Raw genomic sequence first — 22,474 nt, 5'->3', positions numbered from 1 at the left:
AGGTGACACATGGCTGGATCCAGGCGGTCGTGACCGCCTCCCTTCGGGAGGGGCACTTCCCCGCCGTACTTAAAACGGCGGTGGTGAGACCCCTCCTGAAGAAACCATCCTTGGATCCAGCCATTTTAAACAACTTTCGTCCTGTCTCCAACCTCCCCTTTATCGGGAAGGTTGTTGAGAAGGTGGTGGCCTTCCAGCTTCAACGGGCCTTGGAGGAAGCTAGTTATCTCGACCCCTTCCAGTCTGGCTTCAGACCTGGTTACAGCACAGAAACCGCTTTGGTTGCATTGACCGATGATCTCTGGAGGGCCAGAGATGGAGGCTATGCGTCCATCCTGGTTCTCCTTGACCTCTCAGCGGCTTTCAATACCATCGACCATGGTATCCTTCTGCGACGACTGCGGGAGGTGGGAGTGGGAGGCACTGTTCTGCAGTGGTTCTCCTCCTACCTCTCGGACAGGTCGCAGTCGGTGTTGGTCGGGGGGCAGAGATCGTCCCTGAGGCCCCTAACATATGGGGTGCCCCAGGGTTCGGTCTTATCCCCCCTACTATTTAACATATACATGAAACCGCTGGGCGAGATCATTCGGAGGCACGGGATAAAATACCACCAATATGCGGACGATACGCAGCTGTATCTGTCCGCCCCGTGCCAACTCAATGAAGCGGTGGACGTGATGAACCAGGGTCTAGAAGCCGTTAAGAACTGGATGAGCGCTAACAAACTGGTACTCAACCCGGACAAGACCGAGTGGCTGTTGTGCTTCCCTCCCAATAATTTGGCTAATGTACCAACGCTTAGGCTGGGGGGTCAAATTTTATACCCCTCAGATAGGGTCCGCAACTTAGGAGTCCTCCTGGACCCACAGCTGACTTTTGACCACCAGCTGTCAGCTGTGACCAGGGGGGCATTTGCCCAGGTTCGCCTGGTCCGCCAGTTGCGGCCCTACCTAGATCGGGAGGCTCTCACAACAGTCACTCGAGCCCTTGTGATCTCTAGGCTGGAATACTGCAATGGGCTCTACATGGGGTTGCCCTTGAAGTACATCCGGCGACTACAGCTAGTCCAGAATGCAGCCGCGCGAGTGATAGTGGGCGCACCGCGGTTCGCCCACATTACACCCATCCTCCGCGAGCTGCACTGGCTACCTGTTGGTCTCCGGGTGCGCTTCAGGGTACTGATGACCACCTTTAAAGCACTCCATGGTAGTGGATCTGGGTACTTGAGAGACCGCCTTCTGCCGATCACCTCCCTACGACCAATTAGATCGCACAGACTGGGCCTCCTCCGAATCCCATCTGCCAGTCAATGCCGACTGGCGACCACACGGAGGAGAGCCTTTTCTGTTGCAGCTCCGACCCTGTGGAACGATCTCCCCGTTGAGATCCGTACCCTCACCACCATCCAGACCTTCCGCGCAGCCCTCAAGATCTGGCTCTCCCAGCAGGCCTGGGGACAGGTTTCCAATTCACCCGCCCGAGTGTTTGATTGCTGAACGAAAGTTGTGTTTTTACTATTTTTCTTTGTTCACATTTTGTTTTGGTTTTTTTGACACTGCACCCCCCTCCCTTGTGGTTGTAAGCCGCCCTGAGTCCCCTCAGGGAAAAGGGCGGCCTATAAATCCCAATAAACTCAAACTCAAACTCAAACTCAATCTCTGGAGAGCCAGAGATGGAGGCCATGCGTCCATCCTGGTTCTCCTTGACCTCTCAGCGGCTTTCGATACCATCGACCATGGTATCCTTCTGCGACGACTGCGGGAGGTGGGGGTGGGCGGCACTGTTCTGCAGTGGTTCTCCTCCTACCTCTCGGACAGGTCGCAGTCGGTGTTGGTGGGGGGGCAGAGATCGTCCCCGAGGCCCCTAACTTATGGGGTGCCGCAGGGTTCGGTCTTATCCCCCCTACTATTCAACATATACATGAAACCGCTGGGCGAGATCATTCGGAGGCACGGGATAAAATACCATCAATACGCGGACAATACACAGTTGTATCTGTCCGCCCCGTGCCAACTCAATGAAGCAGTGGACGTGATGAACCGGGGCCTTGAGGCTGTTAAAGACTGGATGAGAGCTAACAAACTGGTACTCAACCCGGAAAAGACCGAGTGGCTGTTGTGTTTTCCTCCCAACAATTTGGCTAATGTCCCATCAATCAGGCTGGGGGGGGCAAAATTTATACCCCTCAGACAGGGTCCGCAACTTGGGAGTCCTCCTGGACCCACAGCTGAGTTTCGACCATCACTTGTCAGCTGTGACCAGGGGGGCATTTGCCCAGGTTCGCCTGGTGCGCCAGTTGCGGCCCTACCTGAACCGGGAGGCCCTCACAACAGTCACTCGAGCCCTTGTGATCTCTAGGCTGGAATACTGCAATGTGCTCTACATGGGGCTGCCCTTGAAGAGCATCCGGCGACTTCAGCTAGTCCAGAATGCGGCCACGTGAGTGATCGTGGGCGCACCACGGTTCGCCCACATAACACCGATCCTCCGTGAGCTGCACTGGCTACCTGTTGGTCTCCGGGTGCACTTCAAGGTCCTACTTACCATCCACAAAGCGCTCCATGGTAGTGGATCTGGCTATTTGAGACACCGCCTTCTGCCAATTACCTCCCTGCGTCCCATCAGATCGCACAGGGTAGGCCTCCTCCGAATTCCATCCGTCAGTCAGTGCCGACTGGCGACTACGTGGAGGAGAGCCTTCTCAGTTGCAGCTCCGACGCTATGGAACAATCTCCCCGTGGAGATCCGCACCCTCACCACCGTCCAGGCCTTCCGCACGGCCCTCAAGATCTGGCTATCCCGTCAGGCCTGGGGATAAGACTTTACTCTCTCCCCTCCCGAATGCTGAGTGAATGTTGTGCTTTTATTGTTAATTATTTTTTTTATTCACATTTTCTTTTATGTCTTGTCTTGCACTCCCCTCCCTCATTATTGTAAGCCGCCCTGAGTCCCCTCAGTGAAAAGGGCGCCCTATAAGTGTTCAATAAAACTCTAAAAACTCCAAATTGTGATCTGGTAGGTTTTTCTAAATTATGTGTGAAAATCTTTCCTAATTTAAAGGAATGGTAACGTTTGATAAAAAAATCAAGATGAATAATGGCTCAAGGGGAGAGATATGAAAAGTTCACAGGTAGTTTTAATTTGAGCATTTCAGAAAATGCTTAGGAAATATTGGGGATCTTTCCAAGTTTTTGGAATTTTCAGAAGGAGCTAATTTGTTCTAAATGCACTTTATTCTGCTCCAATTGCTTCCCCATGATTCTGTGAGCTCACTATTACACCTTTGGTTTCTTCTTAAACTTATCTACTAGCAGAAACAACAGGGAATAATAATAATTATGTAAAGGAAAGTATTAGAGAACTCTTGTGGTTCTTCATCCCAGTACCCTCAAAGCCTTGATCAACTTTTTTTTCATTTTCATTTTTCTGTTTCTAAGTCTCAAGAAAGTTAAGGGAGTCATAGCTAGGGAGAAGAAGGAAGAGAAGTGATAGAAACTGGTAGGAAGAGGTATTCTTTCAGACTATGATTTCAAGTCATGGAGAGCACCTTGACTTGAGATTGAAATTAACTGGGAGTTAACAAAGATAAAGAACCAGCACAATCATGAATATTTTTTATTTATATTTATTTATTTTATTAAACACATTTATATGCCGCCCAATCCCGAAGGACTCTGGGCGGCTTACAAAAATAAAGAGAAAAAACACATAATGAAACACATAACGAAAGAAACAGTTTAAAAACAGCAACACCTCGTACAATCATTCTAATCAGGGCTGGACCTCAACAATGAGGTCAACAGCCCCAGGCCTGCTGAAACAGCCAAGTTTTTACAGCTTTCCTGAAGGCCATGAGAGTGGGAATGGTCCGGATCTCCGGGGGTAGCTGGTTCCAGTGAGTTGGAGCAGCCACAGAGAAGGCTCTCCTCCGAGGGCCCGCCAGCCGACACTGTCTGGCTGACGGCATCTGAAGGAGGCCCAATCTGTGGGATCTTACTGGCCGCTGGGAGGTATGTGGCAGCAGGCAGTCTCGAAGGTACTCTGGCCCTAAGTCATGTAGGGCTTTAAAGGTGATAACCAACACCTTGAATTGTGTCCGGAGACCAATTGGTAGCCAGTGCAGCTCGCGGAGGACAGGTGCACCAAGGTACACCCAATATCGCTCGCATGGCCGCATTCTGAACTAACTGCAGTCTCTGAACGCTTTTCAAGGGTAGCCCCATGTAGAGCATGTTGCAATAATCCAGCCTCAAGGTGACAAGGGCATGAGTGACCATTTGAAGTGCCTCCCGATCCAAATAGGGCTGCAATTGGTGCACCAGATGAACTTGGGCAAAGGCCCCCCCTGGTCACAGCTGATAGATGATGTTCCAGTTTCAGCTGCGAATCCAGGAGGACTCCCAAATTTTGAGCCCTCTCTGAGGGGCGTAAATTTTCACCCCCCAGGGTTAAGGATGGACTGTCCAAGCAGTCCTTCGGGGGCAGCATCCAAAGCCACTCAGTCTTATGGGGATTGAGCACAAGTTTGTTCACCCTCATCCAGATCCTAACAGCCTCCAGGCATCAGCACATCACGTCTGCCGCTACACTTAGCTGGCACGGGGCAGAAAGATACAATTGAGTATCGTCCGCATATTGGTGATACTTTACCCCATGCTGCCGCATTATCTCACCCAGCGGCTTCATGTAGATGTTAAATAGGAGGGGGGACAAGACCAAACCCTGTGGCACACCACATTTGAGGGGCCTAGGGGTCGACCTTTGCCCCCCGACCAGCACCGATTGCGACCTGTCAGAGAGGTAAGGGGAGAACCACCGTAAAATGGTGCCTCTCACTCCCACCTCCCCTAAGCATCGCAGAAGGATACCATGGTTGATGGTATCGAAGGCTGCTGAGAGGTCAAGAAGCACCAGGATAGAGGAATATCCTTTATCCTTGGCCCACCAGAGATCATAGGTCAGGGTGACCAAAGCGGTTTCTCTGCTGTACCTAGGCCTGAAACCAGACTGAAAGGAGTCTAGATAATCTGTTTCATTCAAGGGAAGGCTTCTTGAGGAGAGGTCTTACCACTTCTTCCTTTAATGATTGCGGGAAAGACCCCTCCTGCAAAGATGCATTAGTAATCGTCTGGAGCTAGCCTCGTGTCACCTCTCTGCTGGTCGAAACCAGCCAGGAGGGGCACGGGTCCAGTAAACAGGTGGAGGCACTCATCGCTCCCATGGCCTTGTCCACTTCCTCAGGGGTGACAAATTCAAACTCATCCCAGAAAATCCGATTAAGACTAGCCCTCGGCATCTCGGCTGGTACTGCCCAAGCAGAGTCCAGGTCTGTCCGAATCTGAGTGATTTTATCCGACAGAAACTGAACGAACTCCTCAGCTCTTCCCTGCAGGGGTTCCCCCGCCTCCTCACCTTTCAGGAGGGAGCGGGTCACCCTAAACAGGGTAGATGGGTGAGATTCTGCGGACACAATAAGAGCGGAAAAATGTGTACATTTTGCTGCCTGTATCGCCACTAGATAAGTCCTAATAAAGGCTCAATAGTTATCGATCAGATTCAAAGTTACTAGCCCTCCAACGTCGCTCTAGGTGTCTCTTTTGGTGCTTCATCTCCCAGAGTTCCTCAGTAAACCAAGGTGCCCTCCTGGATCCACTGCCGTGGAGAGGCCTCAAAGGCGCAATCCGATCCAGTGCCTCAGCCGCCGCAATGTTCCAGGCAGCGACCAAAGACTTGGCCGGATTGCGGACAAGGGAGTCAGGTATCTCTCCAAGCTCCCTCTGAAATCCCTCCAGGTCCATTAGGCTCCTGGGGCGGAACCACTTCATTGGCTCCACTTCCCTGCAATGGGGGAATAGTGTCCTGAAGTCAAGCCTCGGCAAGGAGGTTTCGATTATACATGCCAGGTCTGCCTCCTGGTCTAATATTAAATCCCGGATGAGGGGGCTTTGTTCACAAGCAACCTGGTATTTAGCAACAACAACCTGAGACCAGGGCCCTGTACTCCTCTGCTACCAGGTCCTTGAGTTGAGCCCAAGGGGCCGGAACAAGGAATCGCTGTAATGTAGCGAGTCCTTCTTCCCCGGTAATGGCTAGCCCTACAGCTCCCGTCATATCTGCCCCTCCCAGTCGTAACCGAAATGCTCCGACATCCCCCCATCTCCGTAGACCCCCCCCCTCCCCCATGGCCCCCATTCTTCCCGGCAGGCCACGTGTACCATTCACACCAGGACAGGAGGTGAGTCTGGGCCCCCATCCACTTCTGCTTCTGCACTCAGTGGAGGGGACTCCAGGTCACACTCTCGGTCCTATCATACTCACCAATCAAACACTCTCTTCAGACACACCCCACAATAGTTATTAAAATACAATAAATTAAATTAAAAGTGAGCACATTTTTTCTCAAATTCATACTCATACACCCAGCAAACCAGCTAAAAAAATGCTGTTCCTAAATCGATGGCAATTAAAATAATTTAAGAACGGTAAAAAAAAATTGAATGAAGTTTAGTTAGTTTTAAATAAACTAAGCAAAAATTCATGTCTTTTTTAAAAAAACCTTGGATTTTGATAATTTGGGAGCATTTTATTTTTAACTTCCATTTCATTCTAAAACTCAGCCATTTGGTGATATGGTTTTAATAAGTTCTAAGAAGGCCATTCTGGAGCTAAAAATCATGCTAAATAATTGCATTTGAAAGAAGTGGGGAAAGGTGCACTCTGGTTTTAATTGGTAATGAAATATATATCCTAAGTAAACATGACAACATTTCTAGTAGGAAATGAATAGGAAAGTGCCAATTATTGATTGGGAACATTTTTGTTGTGGCCTCATGGATATTTTAAGGGATCCATGTCAGACTGTTACATAATCATTAAGCCTCATGAAATCTGGTTTTAATTATCACGTAATATTTAGTTAACATAATCATTTTTTATATCAAAAGATAATCAAATCCTCATTTGGAGATGCACTCATTCCTAAAGGACACTAGGAAACTTGCCATCTGATACCTCAAAACGAAACCCTATCCGGCAAAATGTCATAATAACACACATGTTTATCTGAAGATATTTTGAAAGCAATGTGTGAAGCTATGGTCCTGATCCAAATAGCTAGTTTAAGGCTCAAGACAATTGCTTTTCAACTCTGCTATGTTTCAGATCTTTACTCTTGTTCTGTGGAGACCACAACTTTATTATTATCATTATTACATTATTACAACCTGTCCCAAGATCTTTCCAACAATTTTCAATTGAGATGTCATACTTGCTACATTTGAGCTAAATTCAATTCCTTATGCAACTCATACTTTGGGTTGGAAAATAATTTTGTTGGAAAATCCAGCCATGGTTTCCACAAAGGAAAATGCCTTTGTGACTAACACTACCATTCGCAGCCCCAGATGACTTTGCAGAACAGAAATTATTATGGAAATTAGGGAGCCACAGACTTAAGCTGATAGTGTTTTATTTCTTTCCTTGTAAACAATCCTGGTAATAGTACAGAAAAGATTTCTCTGGGCTGTATGTGATTGTAAAAGAAGTATTAATTTTTTGTTTTAAGAGACAGATGCTTTTTATGCGGAGGTTTTCAGATAAGACAGGATTCTGCATTAGTATAGCTAGTGATGTGCCTTCTGCCACTTTTGGGCATGTATCTCCAGTATTTGGGATCTGTAAAGATGTAAATGATTCAAGCATGCAATATTTCTGACTATCAGTCACCATTGGATAGGTGCAGGGAAATAATATAATTCATGTCTTTAAATACAAGATTCTTAAATTCACTTTAAACTTTGCTTTTATAGTTTTAATGGACAATTTGGAGGAAGGAGGCATTTATTAGTTAGGAACATCTACTGTACTAGGGCAGTGGTCCCCAACCCCCGGTCCGCGGACCGGTGCCGGTCCGTGGAGTACCTGGCACCGGGCCGCGCAGCGGCCGGGGGCCATGATCGCTCTTTTAAATCCGCTCCTCTTAAATGATTTCTCTCCCCCCCCTTTGGTCCCACCCTCGGCTCTCTCTCCCTCCCTCCCTCGCCGTCTCCTCCCTTCTCTCTCTCCCCCTCCCGCACCGATCCATCGCCAGGGAAAGAGAGAGTGAGAGAGGAGAGAGAGAGGGAGAGAGGGAGGGAGTCAAGAAAACTGTTCCGGCCGCCGCTGAAATGACTCAGTAACTTTTGCGCTTGGATCTGCTTTTTCAAACCTCCCCCAATCATCATCGCCTTCCTTCCCGCCCTGCCACGCTTGGTCTGGCTCTTTTCTTTTTTTGCTCTCTCCTCGGCTTTTCCTGCTTTCTCCCTGCAATTTTGTCACCCAGATGCATGCTGTGGTTCGCGAGTGCGGCTCGGTTTTATGTGTCCGCTTCTCTCCCTTTCTCTCCACACCCCCCCCACCTCCATTTAATTATTATTTTTTAAAAGAAAGAAAACCGTAGTTCTGCCAATTGCAAAAAAAAAAAGTGTGTGTGCGTGCATATCTGCCGGCGGGTGTGTGTTTGTGTGGTGTGTGTGTGTGTGTGTGTGTGCGCGCGCGCGGAGAGAGACTGGTTGGAAAGGAAGGACAGGACTGGCGGTGTGTGTTTCTGCAGCCCCTCCGGTGGAGGCTGCACTAGCAGTCAGATCTGGTGTTTTTTTTCCCCCTCTCCTTTTTCCGGCAGGTCGTTTTAATCCTTGCTAATTACTTTCTGTTCTTCGCTTGCCAGCTTCCTTCCCACCCTCCTTCCTCCTCCTCCTCCCCCCCCCCCCGGCCGGGTGCGCCTCCCCGCTTTTACTCCCAAACAGTTTATTTATATATATATATATATATATATATATATATATGTATGTATGTATGTATGTATGTATGTATATATGTATATATGTATATATGTATATATGTATATATATGTATATATATATATATATATATATATATATATATATATATATATATATATATATATATATATATATATATATATATATATATATATATATATATATATATATATATATATATATATATATATATACATACATACACTCTCTCTCCACGGCATGCGCGTGCGCGCGCTCTGTTCTTTGCCCACCGAATGTGGTGGGGAGGGGGAGGGCGGGCAGAAAGGTTGGTCCGGGTTGAGGGTTCAGGATGGTCTTTGAGGAACATAAGTCTGTCCGGGTGGGGAGGGGCATATTAAAGCACTTTATATTTATGTAATTGTATTTTATTTTGTAAGGCATGTTTAAATACAATAAAATAAAAGTTGTTTAATCAAAACAATCTGATATATAAACAATCAATGTGTCGTCGCGAACAATGCTCCCCACCCCTGCGCGCGCTCAGCGGGCCACGGTAAAATTATCAAAGGCTGACTGGTCCGCGGCGATAAAAAGGTTGGGGACCACTGTACTAGGGCATCGTAGGGCACCTTGATACAAATGATGTCAGTTGCAGGAAAAAACACATGCCAGGTTGATTGCATTGAGGGCTGGTGAAAAGTGGTTATGCTGCTATTCAGCTTACAAAGTGTTTCTTGATTTCTGATTTCAAATTCTGTCTGCTGAGTTCTCAATTTATTTCTGTTACAGAACCAGCGTAAGAGAACCTAAAAATCCTTAACAGAATGTTCAGGTGTGAGATTGGGATATAGAACTATGCAACATATATGTCTAACTTTGCCCTTCAGTTGGTAACCCAATGGAAGAATAGAGTAGTAGATAACATACTTCCTCTATCCTCTACAGAAGCAATTATGATAGCATGGAATCTAACTAAACCAATGTTCAAATTAATCTTAAATTCAGTTGGAGTTTAAGGGATAAAATCCATTTTGAGACATTTCCCCATCCTTCACAATATATCTTTAATTTTATTCTTACTTTATGGTTTCAGTCCCAAAACAATGGGACTGCTACCTAGTAAAACTGATCTCATGAAAGAAAGAAATAAAATAAAATAAAAGTGAATGCAATAATGCAAATCCATGTGATTTTATTAGCAGCATGAAGTAGGAATCTAATCGTGAAATTTTTCTTTGAAAATCCTAATAAGTTTTTTACTTCTGTAATACTGAATGTATGATACATAGGATTATGATTTATAATGCACTTTTATTGAATGAATATAATATTAGGAATACATTTATGGATGGTGGTGTCATCTGTATTATTACCTATCTCCCTTTTATGACACATAGGAGAAAAAAGATAGACAGATCCTTATAGAATGCACACACTATAATGTAAGACTCAATATCCCAATATAAAATAAAAGAAATGAAATAAAAATTTATTAAGGAAAAGCAGAAAGAGAAAATAATATAAACCAAATTAAAACAGATGTTTCACCTCAAATCCACTTTTTGGTTGCCATGAAAATAAAGATAAAATGAGGACTTTTTGTTCTGCAGCTGACACTATTTTTTTTATCATTTTGGATTTAAATTACAGTTGCTTGGCCCCCAGCAAGCTTTGTGTTTTAAAAGAGAATTATAACAACTTTCCATAAATTCTGAAAATTCTAAAAACATCTCCCTGGGGTTTTATGCGACAATCATATCCAGCAACTCCTCTGTTTATATTTGTAAATGTTCTTATTTCATCCATGAAATTTTCTGGGCTCAGAAAATACACCCCTCCCCCTGAATCCAAAAAAGAACAATAACAAAGGCAGATAATAAAACACTCGGCCTGTAGTCTCCAGTAGGCTTGTACACAACCCACAAAACATTACTCATATATCATTGAAATGAGATATGAATTTATTTTGAGAAAAAAGTCACTTCTTGCCTTGAAGGCAAAGATAGGGTTGAAAATCTTATAGTGATGACTATTCAGCGAGTGCCCATTGGTTGTAAAGCCCTTCCTTCATCTTTTAACAATTGTTGGATGCTTTGGCTTAGATCTCACATACCTTTTTCTATTTCGTGGCAGTTTGCCTCACAACAATTAACAATTATTTTTTACTTCTCTTCTCCTCTCCTCTCTACCCATTATGCTGGCTTTCCTTTGTCTTCAGACCATTAATTAATGAGACAGCCTTAAATTGCCCTTAGTAATGCCCCTGTCAATGTTTTCCCTTTAAGCTGAAAGCATCCAGTGATAACCACTAGGTTCATAACATGTGCTATACTTCATGTATGTGCTGTCTGAGCATACTTGGAAATTCGTAAACAAATGACCCTACTTTTCTTTGTTTTTCTTTCATTTCTGCAACCGAGATTATATACTTAAATTCTCTATCATCTACGATTTTCTACTTATTCCAGGTCATCCTCAGAGGCAGGGATACCTCACAGCTGTTTGCCTTTTTGCAGGTTAAGGCAATATTCAGGCAGAATTAAAAGCTATTGATTAGAGCAGCAGACTGTATTCTACATCCTAGACGAGGGGTATCAAATTCATGGCATCACTGTTGTCATCACATGAGGTATCGTGAACTTTCCCCCCCTTTGCTAAACTGGGGGTGGCCGTGGCCAGGGTGTAACACATCCAGCCCGCAGACTGTGAATTTGACACCCCTATCCTAGACCATGCTCACTTAGTTTTAATTTCTCTGTGTGATCATTTAAATACATAGTCAGATTTTGTTGCTTCCAGCCAGGTTTTATTCATCTATAACCTTTCTCAAATGGCTTTCAGTATTCAACAAGCAGAATGAAGAGAAACAGATTTTTTTTAAATGCCTGTAAGAGGACAATGATTTGGCTTTACAATCCATTTCAGAGGAATCTGGGATTTTTTTTCTCTCTAAAAAACAGAAAAACAAAAAACAAATATATCCCAAAGTGTTAAAAATGTAAATAAGGGCTATTGAGTAGAAATTTAAAAAAAATACAAAGAATCCAAAAGGCAGGCATAATAAAGTCTTCCAAATCTAAGGACAAGTCCAAAAATAATCAGAACAATGTTCAAAAGACTTCTGAGTTTTAAAAGAGTAAGCCCAAGTGAAAAAGAATACTTGGTTTGTATATTGTTTCTAGAGTTCAGACCAGGACATGAATCCCCACGCAAGGTTGCTTAAAAAATTATAGCTAGGTTCTGTTCAAACATCCCCTGTTTTATGAGGATGATGTGATTTTTCTAAGAGTTGGGTTCAACAATGCTCTAGTACTAATGGAGCCTCTTTATTTTTAAAAAAGGAAACAAAGGGTATCTACTGACAAAGCAATTTAATTTTGATCACCCCAATCTAATAAGAGCTTTAATCTCCCAAATGATCAAATCTGAGTTTGCAACTGATGGTTCTCACAAAACAGATTCACTTTTATGTGCCTCCTATGCTCACCCAGAAGTAAGCAACATTGAGGTAAAGGGCTGCCCCCCAGCATCCCTATGATATCCCTTGTTGGCAGATGTTTTTAGGCATATAGCAAATAGTCTTTGGCTAAAATTGATGGATTAAGTGCCATCAAGTCATGTTCAATTTATAACAACCACATCCAGTAGATCATGGGTGTCAAACTCGCAGCATCACCTTGCCATCACATGAAGTTTTGTGATGTTTTTACCCTTCACAGAGCTGGGTTGGCTGTGGCCTGCACGTGATGTATCTGGCCTGCAGGCCACCAGATGGACAACTGTGCAGTAGATAAATTTTCTCCATGAAATTTTATCTATGGTTCCATTGCTAAAATGGGGAAGGGGGGATAGAGATCAAATTGAGAGTTGTGGATTTTTATAAAGTGCCTCGGATTTTTCTTCATAATTAAAACGTGACATGTGTCAGGTCTGGGAGCCATCTTTTGATTGGGCCTTCCGGCCTGCCACATTTACTATTGTGGGAAAATGGGAAGGGGGATTATAGGGAGTATGGGAGATATATAGTCAAAATAACATCCCTTTCTCAGAGAGTCAAGGACATCTTGCCCTGCACCTGGAGAGGTATGACTGGGAGGCATCTCCAGTTGGGTTGATGACTGATTGTGCCATGTGGTGGACATGTGGGTGCTGGGCAGGAACCTGGACTTTCATTTGGGTGGGGAAAACCTGGAATCTTTCAGATTTGGGTTTTCCCAGATGTGCCAATATGACATCTCTAATAAAATGGAACTTTGAGGAACTTCAGGCCTCAGAATCTTCTTTTGTTGGGGGTGTTACTTGGAATCCAGACAACATGATGGCCTCAGTCCACATTCATGAGATAGGAGGCTTGTATTTAGCTCTGTTTGTTACTACAGTTTTCATCTCATATGTTCTTCAAGTAGAATGAAAGAAGCCCTTTTATTAAAGTATTATGATTCTTAGAATTCACTCATTCCTTATCATAGAATCCATAATAATGCACAGGGTGTTTAAAAAGAATAAATATTTCAGGTGGTTTCAAAGTAGTATGAATGCTATGAAACCTTTTAAAATATATTGGAAAAAAATAACTTGGTTGCTTTAGTAGAACAATCAGAAGTTCAGAATTAACCAACTTCTGATTTTAAAAAATACAAGAGATTTGAAAGAATGTGATACAGTCTGTGTGTGTGTGGGTGCACTGCATGTACCATTAAGTTAGTAAGCCATGGTCATGCAATCTCTAATGGAAGTAAACCAGTTGTGAGCATAAGGGAATGCTTATCAAATGATTCAACATTGAAAAGAGCATAAAACAATAACTGTGATATATCCTTTGGGTTGTTTAATATATTTGTGGATAAATGCAGACGTATTGCATGTTGTGGCCTTAAAGATATGTTGATTAGGAATATGAATGTGCATATGTTTTTATATGCAATATGCTGTGCTGTTGACAAAGAGCTCATATGATTTGCTGTAAATGCTAGATTGTCCAATATTACAGGGAAGTGATATAGCCAAATCCAGTGTATCTGTGTTTGGCATGAAAAAATGGAGTGCACATTTGCAAGTTTTTTTTATAAAGCAGTCTGTTCAAAGGTGACAGGAGATAAAGGAAAAAGACGCAATCTATGTTAAAGGTATTTACACCTACTTAGAACTTTGAGCTAAAGAACATTGTGATACTGTAGGGAGTATCTAAGTTAAAGTAAGTGGATTGACAAATGAAAACAATACTGTGGTTGATGTCTACTATACTATCACTCACTCAGATGAGGAGAATATGTGGATCAGGCATGAAATCCTCCTATCTTCACTACTGGTTTGGAATAGGAAGCATGTGTGTGTTTGCTTCACTTGCTCGCGGCACTTCTGTATGCACAGAGTGTCTGTGATGACATCTGGGCAGGTGGGTGGAGCCTCACGCAGCTGCCCCTACTGGTTTGCCTGAATCGGGGTGAATTGGCAGAATACCATCTCTGATGTAGATGATGCTTTCCAGAAACATGAAGTAGCAGCCATAGGATACTGAAATTACTCTAACATGGGTTGGGGGGACAAATTCTATCAAATATGGCCATTCTAGGAAATTCTTAATGTTGATAACATTAAATTCTTGCTGATAACATTCTGTTTCGAAGGGAAGGGAAAGAGGCATAAAAAGATCAGGTAGCCTTCATCTGATAAAAAGATGATGAAGATAAGATAAAAAGATCAGTTAGCCTTCCTAACCCAAAAGAAGAATTAGTTGAGAAAATAATAGTAGAAACACTGGGGGTAAAGTACAGGAAGCCCTCAACTTATAACAGTTATTTAGTGACTGTTCAAAGTTACAATGGTACTGAAAAAAAGTGACCTATGACTATGTTTCACATTTACGACTGGTGCAGCATCTCCATGGTCATATTGACTGACTGACAATAGTAACTGACTCACATTTATGATGGTTGCCGTGTTCCCTTTTGTGACCTTCTGATAAGCAAAGTCAATGGGAAAACACATTGTGGGATAAATTTATGGAATGTCTTGTGTTGTTGCTGTGACTGTACCTATTCTAATAATATTCTCAAATAAAGTAATAGAGAAAAGAAAACCCATGCCATTCTTTGCAGCTAGATGGATAAGGAAGGAGAAAAATTAAAGAAGGCACCAAAAAGTGTTCTGGGAAATTTTCATATCCTGACAGGAATTGTTGCAAGGTGCATTTATATTTTGTGCCAAATCTTCAATTGGGAACAAATTTGCCTATGTACTTCAAGCACTTCTTATGGTATGTTGCAGGTCATCTCCAGTTCTAAAACACCCCAGTAATAAACTATGGAAAGAATAGAGAATTCAATTCTGATGTAAAAAACATGATGTTTCTGAAAAAAGAAAACATACGAGTAACACCTGGATGGAGGCAAAGGCTAGGATGCAAGTCAGATGACATCATCTCACCATTGGAACAATGCAGAACAGCGATTTCTTTTGGGGAAAATAACAGTAGGGAAATCCAGAGGTCTGCTGTGCATTTTTCATCACTTTTCCTATTTAGTTGGGGTTTTCAAAAGGGTAAAAGTGACAAAGCTATGCATCTTGGTAGGCAGTGTCAATATGAAGAACTAGTATAAGACCTTATCACCTAATGGTACTTATGTCTGACAACTGCAATTTTTCTTCTCATTCCTTGATATTTTAAACAGTTCCAGTCCTCACATGTTTTGACAATTCCCCTTTTTCTTCTTTCACGGTTTGATATGCTATCTTCTCTCTTTCACAGATGGCCTACCTTCAACTCCTCTACTTCCTCTCATAATTCTCATTGAGGACATTTATGAACCATCATTCTTTTTTTTTATTTCTTCCTCCTGTAATATTTGACCTTTCCTCTCTGTGTCTATTGTAATAATTGAGCATGTTGTTTGGATCAACTCTCACTAAGTGACAGCAAGGACCATCTCCGCTGTTTTTCTTTCTTTCTTACTGCTTAGATATGTCAGTTCATATAATCTATTGGCAGAGAATAAGATGCAATCGACTCAAGCTCACAAGAGCTCATGTCATGATCATCTTTGGCACTAAATAAGTTTTGAAAATTAGTAATGGTAAAGCTCAGGCAGTTAATATTGCCTCTGAAACAAAATTATTCATGACAGAGACTGGGAAATTACTCTGCATTCAGCGAACTACTTACAATAACCAAAGGAGAATGGTTGGGAATACCTGCATATTTCCATCTGCATCAAAACATGTAACAAATCAACATAATATATTGGGAACTTAGGGTATGTTCTGATAAGAGAATGAAAATCTTGTTCTTGGAATGAAGCAATATGATCATTCTATCTAGGGGTTCCTATGTTTTAATTTCCTATTGCTATGGAAGAAGATGGCATTTTTAATCCCAAGGACCATATTGAATGCTTACACAAAGATGATCATCTTCACCCTTTGAAAATGAGAGGATGGAGCTTCTTTCCACCCTTCTAGTGATCCTGCTCTAGATCCTTATTTCTTTGCCATACAATGGAGAAGAAGAAATCTGATAAATAAGTGTGTGAAAGGGAAATGGAGGTGGTGAGAGGGAAATGAGTTTTTTCTCACAATCTCTTTGCCTCTTTTAACTATCTTGACCACTAGGGTAAGAAATAGATATGTGCTTGACACAAATTCTAAAGTGAGTATTGTATTGTATTGTATTGTATTTGGTTTATTTGTATGCCACCCTTCTCCAGGAGGGACTCAGGGCGGCGAACAACTCAGAGGGGAAAGGGAACATAAACAACAGTACACATAATTAAAATACATGAAAATCACACAGCCATACCAGTCGAGAGGGGAGGGAACTCATCAACCCCAGGCCTGCCGGCACAGCCAGGTTTTGACGGCTTTCTGGAAGGCCTGGAGAGAGGTGAGGGTCCGGATCTCCGCAGGGAGTTCATTCCAAAGGGCCGGAGCTGCTACAGAGAAGGCCCTCCCCCGGGTAGTAGCCAGATGGCATTGGCTGGTGAACGGAATCCGGAGGAGGCCGACCCTGTGAGATCTGACGGGTCTTTGGGAGGTAATTGGCAGCAGGCGGTCTCTCAAGTACTCAGGTCCAATACCATGAAGGGCTTTATAAGTTACGACTAGCACTTTGAAGCGTATCCGGAGACCGATCGGTAGCCAGTGCAGCTCGTGGAGGATAGGTGTAACGTGGGTGTACCGAGGTGCACCCACAATCGCTTGCGCGGCTGCATTCTGGACGAGTTGATGTCTCCGAATACTCTTCAAAGGCTGCCCCATGTAGAGCGCATTGCAGTAGTCCAGTCTTGAGGTCACGAGGGCGTGAGTGACTGTTGCGAGTGCCTCCCGGTTCAGGTAGGGGCGCTTCTAGTGCACCAGGCGAACCTGGGAAAATGTCCCCCTGGTCACAGCCGACAGGTGATGTTCTAAAGTCAGCTGTGGGTCCAGGAGGACTCCTAAGTTGCGCGCCCTGTCTGAGGGGCATAAATTTTCACCCCCCAGCCTGAGTGATGGAATACTGGCCAAATTCTTGGGAGGAAAACACAACAGCCACTCGGTCTTGTCTGGATTGAGTACAAGCTTGTTAACCCCCATCCAGACCCTGACAGCCTCCAGGCACTGGCACATCATGTCAACCGCCTCACTGAGTTGGCACGGGGCGGACAGATACAGCTGAGTATCGTCCGCATATTGATGGTATTTGATCCCGTGCCGTCGAATGACCTCACCCAGTGGCTTCATGTAGATATTAAACAGAAGGGGGGATAGGACCGAACCCTGAGGAACCCCATACTTCAGGGGCCTAGGGGTCGACCTCTCTCCCCCAACTAACACCGACTGCGACCTGTCTGAGAGGTAGGAGGAGAACCACCGAAAAACGGTGCCGCCCACTCCCACCTCTCGTAACCGTCGCAGAAGGATACCATGGTCGATGGTATCGAAGGCCGCTGAGAGGTCAAGGAGCACTAGGATGGAGGAATGACCTCCATCCCTCACTCTCCAGAGATCATCGGTCAGTGCGACCAAAGCGGTTTCCGTGCTGTAGCCAGGCCTGAATCCAGACTGAAAGGCGTCCAGATAATCGGCTTCATCCAAGGACCGTCGGAGTTGAGAGGCTAACACTTTCTCAACAACCTTCCCAATGAAGGGAAGGTTGGAGACTGGACGATAGCTGTTCAAACTAGCTGGGTCCAACGATGGCTTCTTCAGGAGGGGTCTCACCACTGCTATCTTCAATGCCGGTTGGAAGAAGCCCTCCTGAAGAGAAGCATCCACCATCGCCTGGACCCAGCTCCACGTCACCTCCTTGCTGTTTGCGACCAGCCAGGAGGGGCACGGGTCCAGTACACATGTGGCAGCACTCACCGCTGCCATGGCCTTGTCCACTTCATCAGGAGCAACAGGTTGAAAGTCAGTCCAGAGGTGGTGTTCAAGACCTTCCCCCGGTACCCCAGCTGGCTCTGCGCAATTGGAGTCCAGGTCCATCCGAGTGTAACTTAAAACTCTTTATTGCATAACAATTTTAGAAACCATTTTCACTTTTGTGTCTATTTTCACTCCCTGCCAAAGACTTTTCTCTTCTTGTATGTTGCAATGTTTCTTGGCTCTTATAGAACTACATAGCATCACTTTTCCTACCCTAGAAAATATCACAATTCCAAAGACAAGACTCATAAACAAGTATAGACACCCCACTCCAAACATCCTAAGTATATCACAAAATCTAGATGGTCTTTTAACTAGTCTGCCATGTCTAGTCGTTGTCTCTGGGTGGAGTTAATTTCAGAATATCCAGCTTTTGTCACTAAACCAGTATTAGGTTCCCAGCAACCCTGGGATGTAATGTATACTATACCGTGAGAGAGTGTTATATGGGCAGAAAACTGGACAACCAGTGTGGAGAATTTTAGGTTAGTTTTCCAATCCATCCACAACATTCCCTATTTCAGCCACACTTTAAGACCATGATAGAGAACCTTTTGGACTCAGTGTGCCAAAAAATTGAAAAATGCCTGACTTAACTCTGCTCATGTGTCAACCCCTTGACTGAACAAGAGAGAAACAATTCTTAACATAGTCATTTATTTTAAAAAAACACAATCCAATCATGCATGGTGCTATATATTATATAAGAAAATGTCTTACAAAATGAAATACAAATCAAAGTCATGTGAAATAATCATAAAAAACAGATTCATTTTTAAACCAGTTTCATTATTAAAAACAGTTTCATACAGCATATTAATCACACAGGAGCAAAATCTGCAATTTTAAAGAAGTATAATGTAAAAAAAAGTTTTTAAAACTAGTGACTTGCAATAGAGAAAATGATATGCACACAGATATTTATTTATTTATTTTAGATAATTTATAAAGTTGCTTATTCACAAACCGCAACTCTGGGTTAAAAATAGTTTGCTAAAATTGCTTTACTTTTAATAGTAATTTTGAATTGAACACATTGCATTGGATTTGATCAATATCAGTGACTTTTTGTATTGCTGAGTTTTAAATAGATGAGTATGAAATTGAAGATAGGTACTTTGTACACTTCAAGCCCAAGCAAGCAGCACTATCTTTGTCTGTCAGTCAATTTCTTTTGTCCTTTTTAATGTTGTTTAATGCTGAGAAGAAGATCTTGCAAAAGTATGTAGAAGAAAAAAATGTTAGATTTTTAAGGGTGCTATCAGTTTCCAGTATTCAGTTCCAAGCATTCAAAATTACTTATTTGTACTGGCATTCTTCATTCTGCAGGTAATGACATTCCAGATTCTCAAGTTGAAAACTCAAATGCTTTAATCTGGATGCTATCTGGAACTCTGCTAATTGCAGCTCTAATCCTTCAATTTGTAGCCATTGGAAATCATTTAATTCAATTGCAATGTAGACTAGTACATCCAGATATTTATTTTTTTAATTGCTCTTCTAAATCTCTGAATTGATTAAATCCTCCATAAAAGTGATCAATTATTAAGTTTAAAATATTCTGGTACTTTATATGCAAGGGCTCCATTTCATTTTGCAGCATGAAACATTTTTTTAGTCAAGGAAAATACTTATAAATTTTAATCCCAACATCTCGTTTGAAGTTCAGTTTCAAAGGCTTTTATGTTTCCAAAGATAATGTTAATACTTTTGTCAAAATGTTGTCACTTGAAGTTCACTTCATTCATTTGGACCAAGAAGTCTGTAAAAAACATTAGTGCGTTGACTCATAAACAATCACTGAACTGAGGAAATAATTCCATTTTTTTTCCTCAATGTATAACTTAATTTCTTCACAGCACTGCCCAGATACTTCAAGGGTTTTATTCCTGCTCAACCACCTCCCCTTGTTACACATCAACACAGTGTAACTTAATACAATGTCCTGCAATAGTGCAGACAATTCTCACGTGAAGGGATTGAGCAGCTATTAAATTCACTATTTTTGTTACAAATGTCATTACAACTTGTAATTCTGTGAATTCTATCTTGGCACACAACATCTCCTGGTGGATAATCCAATGAAACAACACAAATGGTTGTCCAATAACTTCCACAAAAAGTTTCACAAATCTATCTTTGTTTTTTCCACAGCATATTATTTGCCCCATCTGACATCAGAGATACACCTTTAGACATATAAAAGTTTAGGTCATGGAGTATTTTTAGAAAAAGGTTGCATATTTCATTCCCTGATGTATTATTGGCACTGTATATAGCTTTGACCACTTTTCTCTCAGGATTGGATCATTGGAAAACCTAGCAATGGTGACCAACTGAGCCGATGAGGTGACACCAAGTGCCTTTGATACTGATTAGTTTGCATTTACACCCAACTTTCTACACAGTCTAATTGGAACTGGGAGCTCTCACTGATATGAAGAGTTGGATAAGGCCCTTTGACTCTAGACAGGTGGCCTGGGCACAGTTTATCCTATGCATTTTGCACTCAAAATGGTGTGAAGGGTCTCTAGGACAGATACAGAGCCCTTTTCTCATATACCTATTCTGAGAATAGTTGCTCCTAGTATCTGCACTCGCCGTGTCTTTTAAAGATTGTTTTATTAACTTGCTTCTGAGTGAGAATCTATGATAGAATTGGACCTTGAAGGAGCAGGGAGAGCATTGCAATGAAGATCAACTTCCAGATGAGACATTCTGGCCAGTGTAGTCTTTCTGGAGAAGAAAATATTGTGAGATTGAACTCTTGCACTCTGGACATGTGTTATGTATGAGGAGACTTGGGAACTAAGGTTTTTGCATTCATCTTGTGAGTTTAACGGCCAGGAGTCAAAGGATTTCAATTTTTAGTGTGTCACGTGTTTCAGTTGCATGGTATCTGTGGGTCATCTTAACCCATATACATTTGCACATACACATGGTTCACAGATGCTTCTGCTATCAAGGATTTGGCTACTGTGAAAGAGAGAAGAGAGAAATTCTGTGCCTTTCAGTATCTCTCTCATCCCACTAATAAATATCATGAGAACCTTCAGGGATGGGGGTGTTTTACTCTTTTGTTTTTATTCATTTAGTTAATTGTTAAGAGACAAAGGGTCCCCCCCTCCTTTATTTAACCAAACTCCATTATCATGTCTCCTATTTTCACTGAAGAAAGATAACAGAGCACCTGAACCTCATGCCAAGCTATTTTTCACAAGAATGGTTTGGCTTTCTGTCAACCCCATAATGCAGATCAGACCAAGAAATCAGACCAACCACATGAAGACCAAACATATTTTTTTATTAAGAGTGGAAAAATTACCAGGAGTCAAGACTGACTTGCAAGTCTATTTCCTATATTCATATGAATTGGGGGGGGGGGAGTGTTGTCTATCTGAGGCTTTTATGCATACCTTCTTTATTGTTTGGGCTTAGGCAGTGTTTCCCTCCTCATTGCTTTGGTAACAGATCTCTCATCTCTCTATCATGGTCATCTTCCTTACTTCCTATACTTTAACTGGCAAATGAGTCTTCAACAATTAGCATAAAGAAATCATATGAATTTTCTTAGATATCCCCAATTGAACATTTACTCCCTCAGCCCCATTATCAGGAGGAATCTCCCCAGAAATTATCGAAAATATGCTGGACCAAATGCCTTGTTCAGAAATAAACTAATATTAAATTAACTAACATTGATAAATCAGGTTGATGGATGCAGAAAAATGGAATAAGAGAGAATGAAAAAAGGAAAATAATAAGGTAACCTTTATTGTCATTTTTGTTTTACTGTGGGCATTCTGGCACGCATTAAAAATGAAATTCTGTTGCCTCTCTCAAAAGTGTACACATACATAACACACACGTAGATATACTATATACATACATATGAATATACATACACATATAAATACATATGACTATAGATACATATATAAATACATATAAATATACATACACCTATAAATACATATAAATATACATACACATATAAATACATATAAAAGGTTAATCACTGCCCATTTTGAATACTTGGCAAAAGGAAGCTTAAGAATTCACAGGATGGACACTGTAAGGAACTGTGACTGAATATGAATGTTCTGTTTCAGATACCACGAAGCCTCCTCCAGAAGGTAACAAGGAAAACAGGTCGTGAAGAGGATGTGTAGTGTCCCAGACAATCCTGAGGACCCTGCTCAAGCAACACTTCTATACTATATCCTGGATAGAAGGGAGTGAATTGCCAATAATCTTTTTGGCCAAATTCACCACTCTCTGCACCGTCTTCCTAT

The sequence above is a fragment of the Thamnophis sirtalis genome, unplaced genomic scaffold (assembly GCF_051295495.1).
Source record: "Thamnophis sirtalis isolate CommonGarterSnake01/CBP01778 unplaced genomic scaffold, rThaSir2_p1.2 scaffold_1, whole genome shotgun sequence".
NCBI lineage: Eukaryota > Metazoa > Chordata > Lepidosauria > Squamata > Natricidae > Thamnophis > Thamnophis sirtalis.
Note: the sequence above shows the minus strand (reverse complement) of the source record.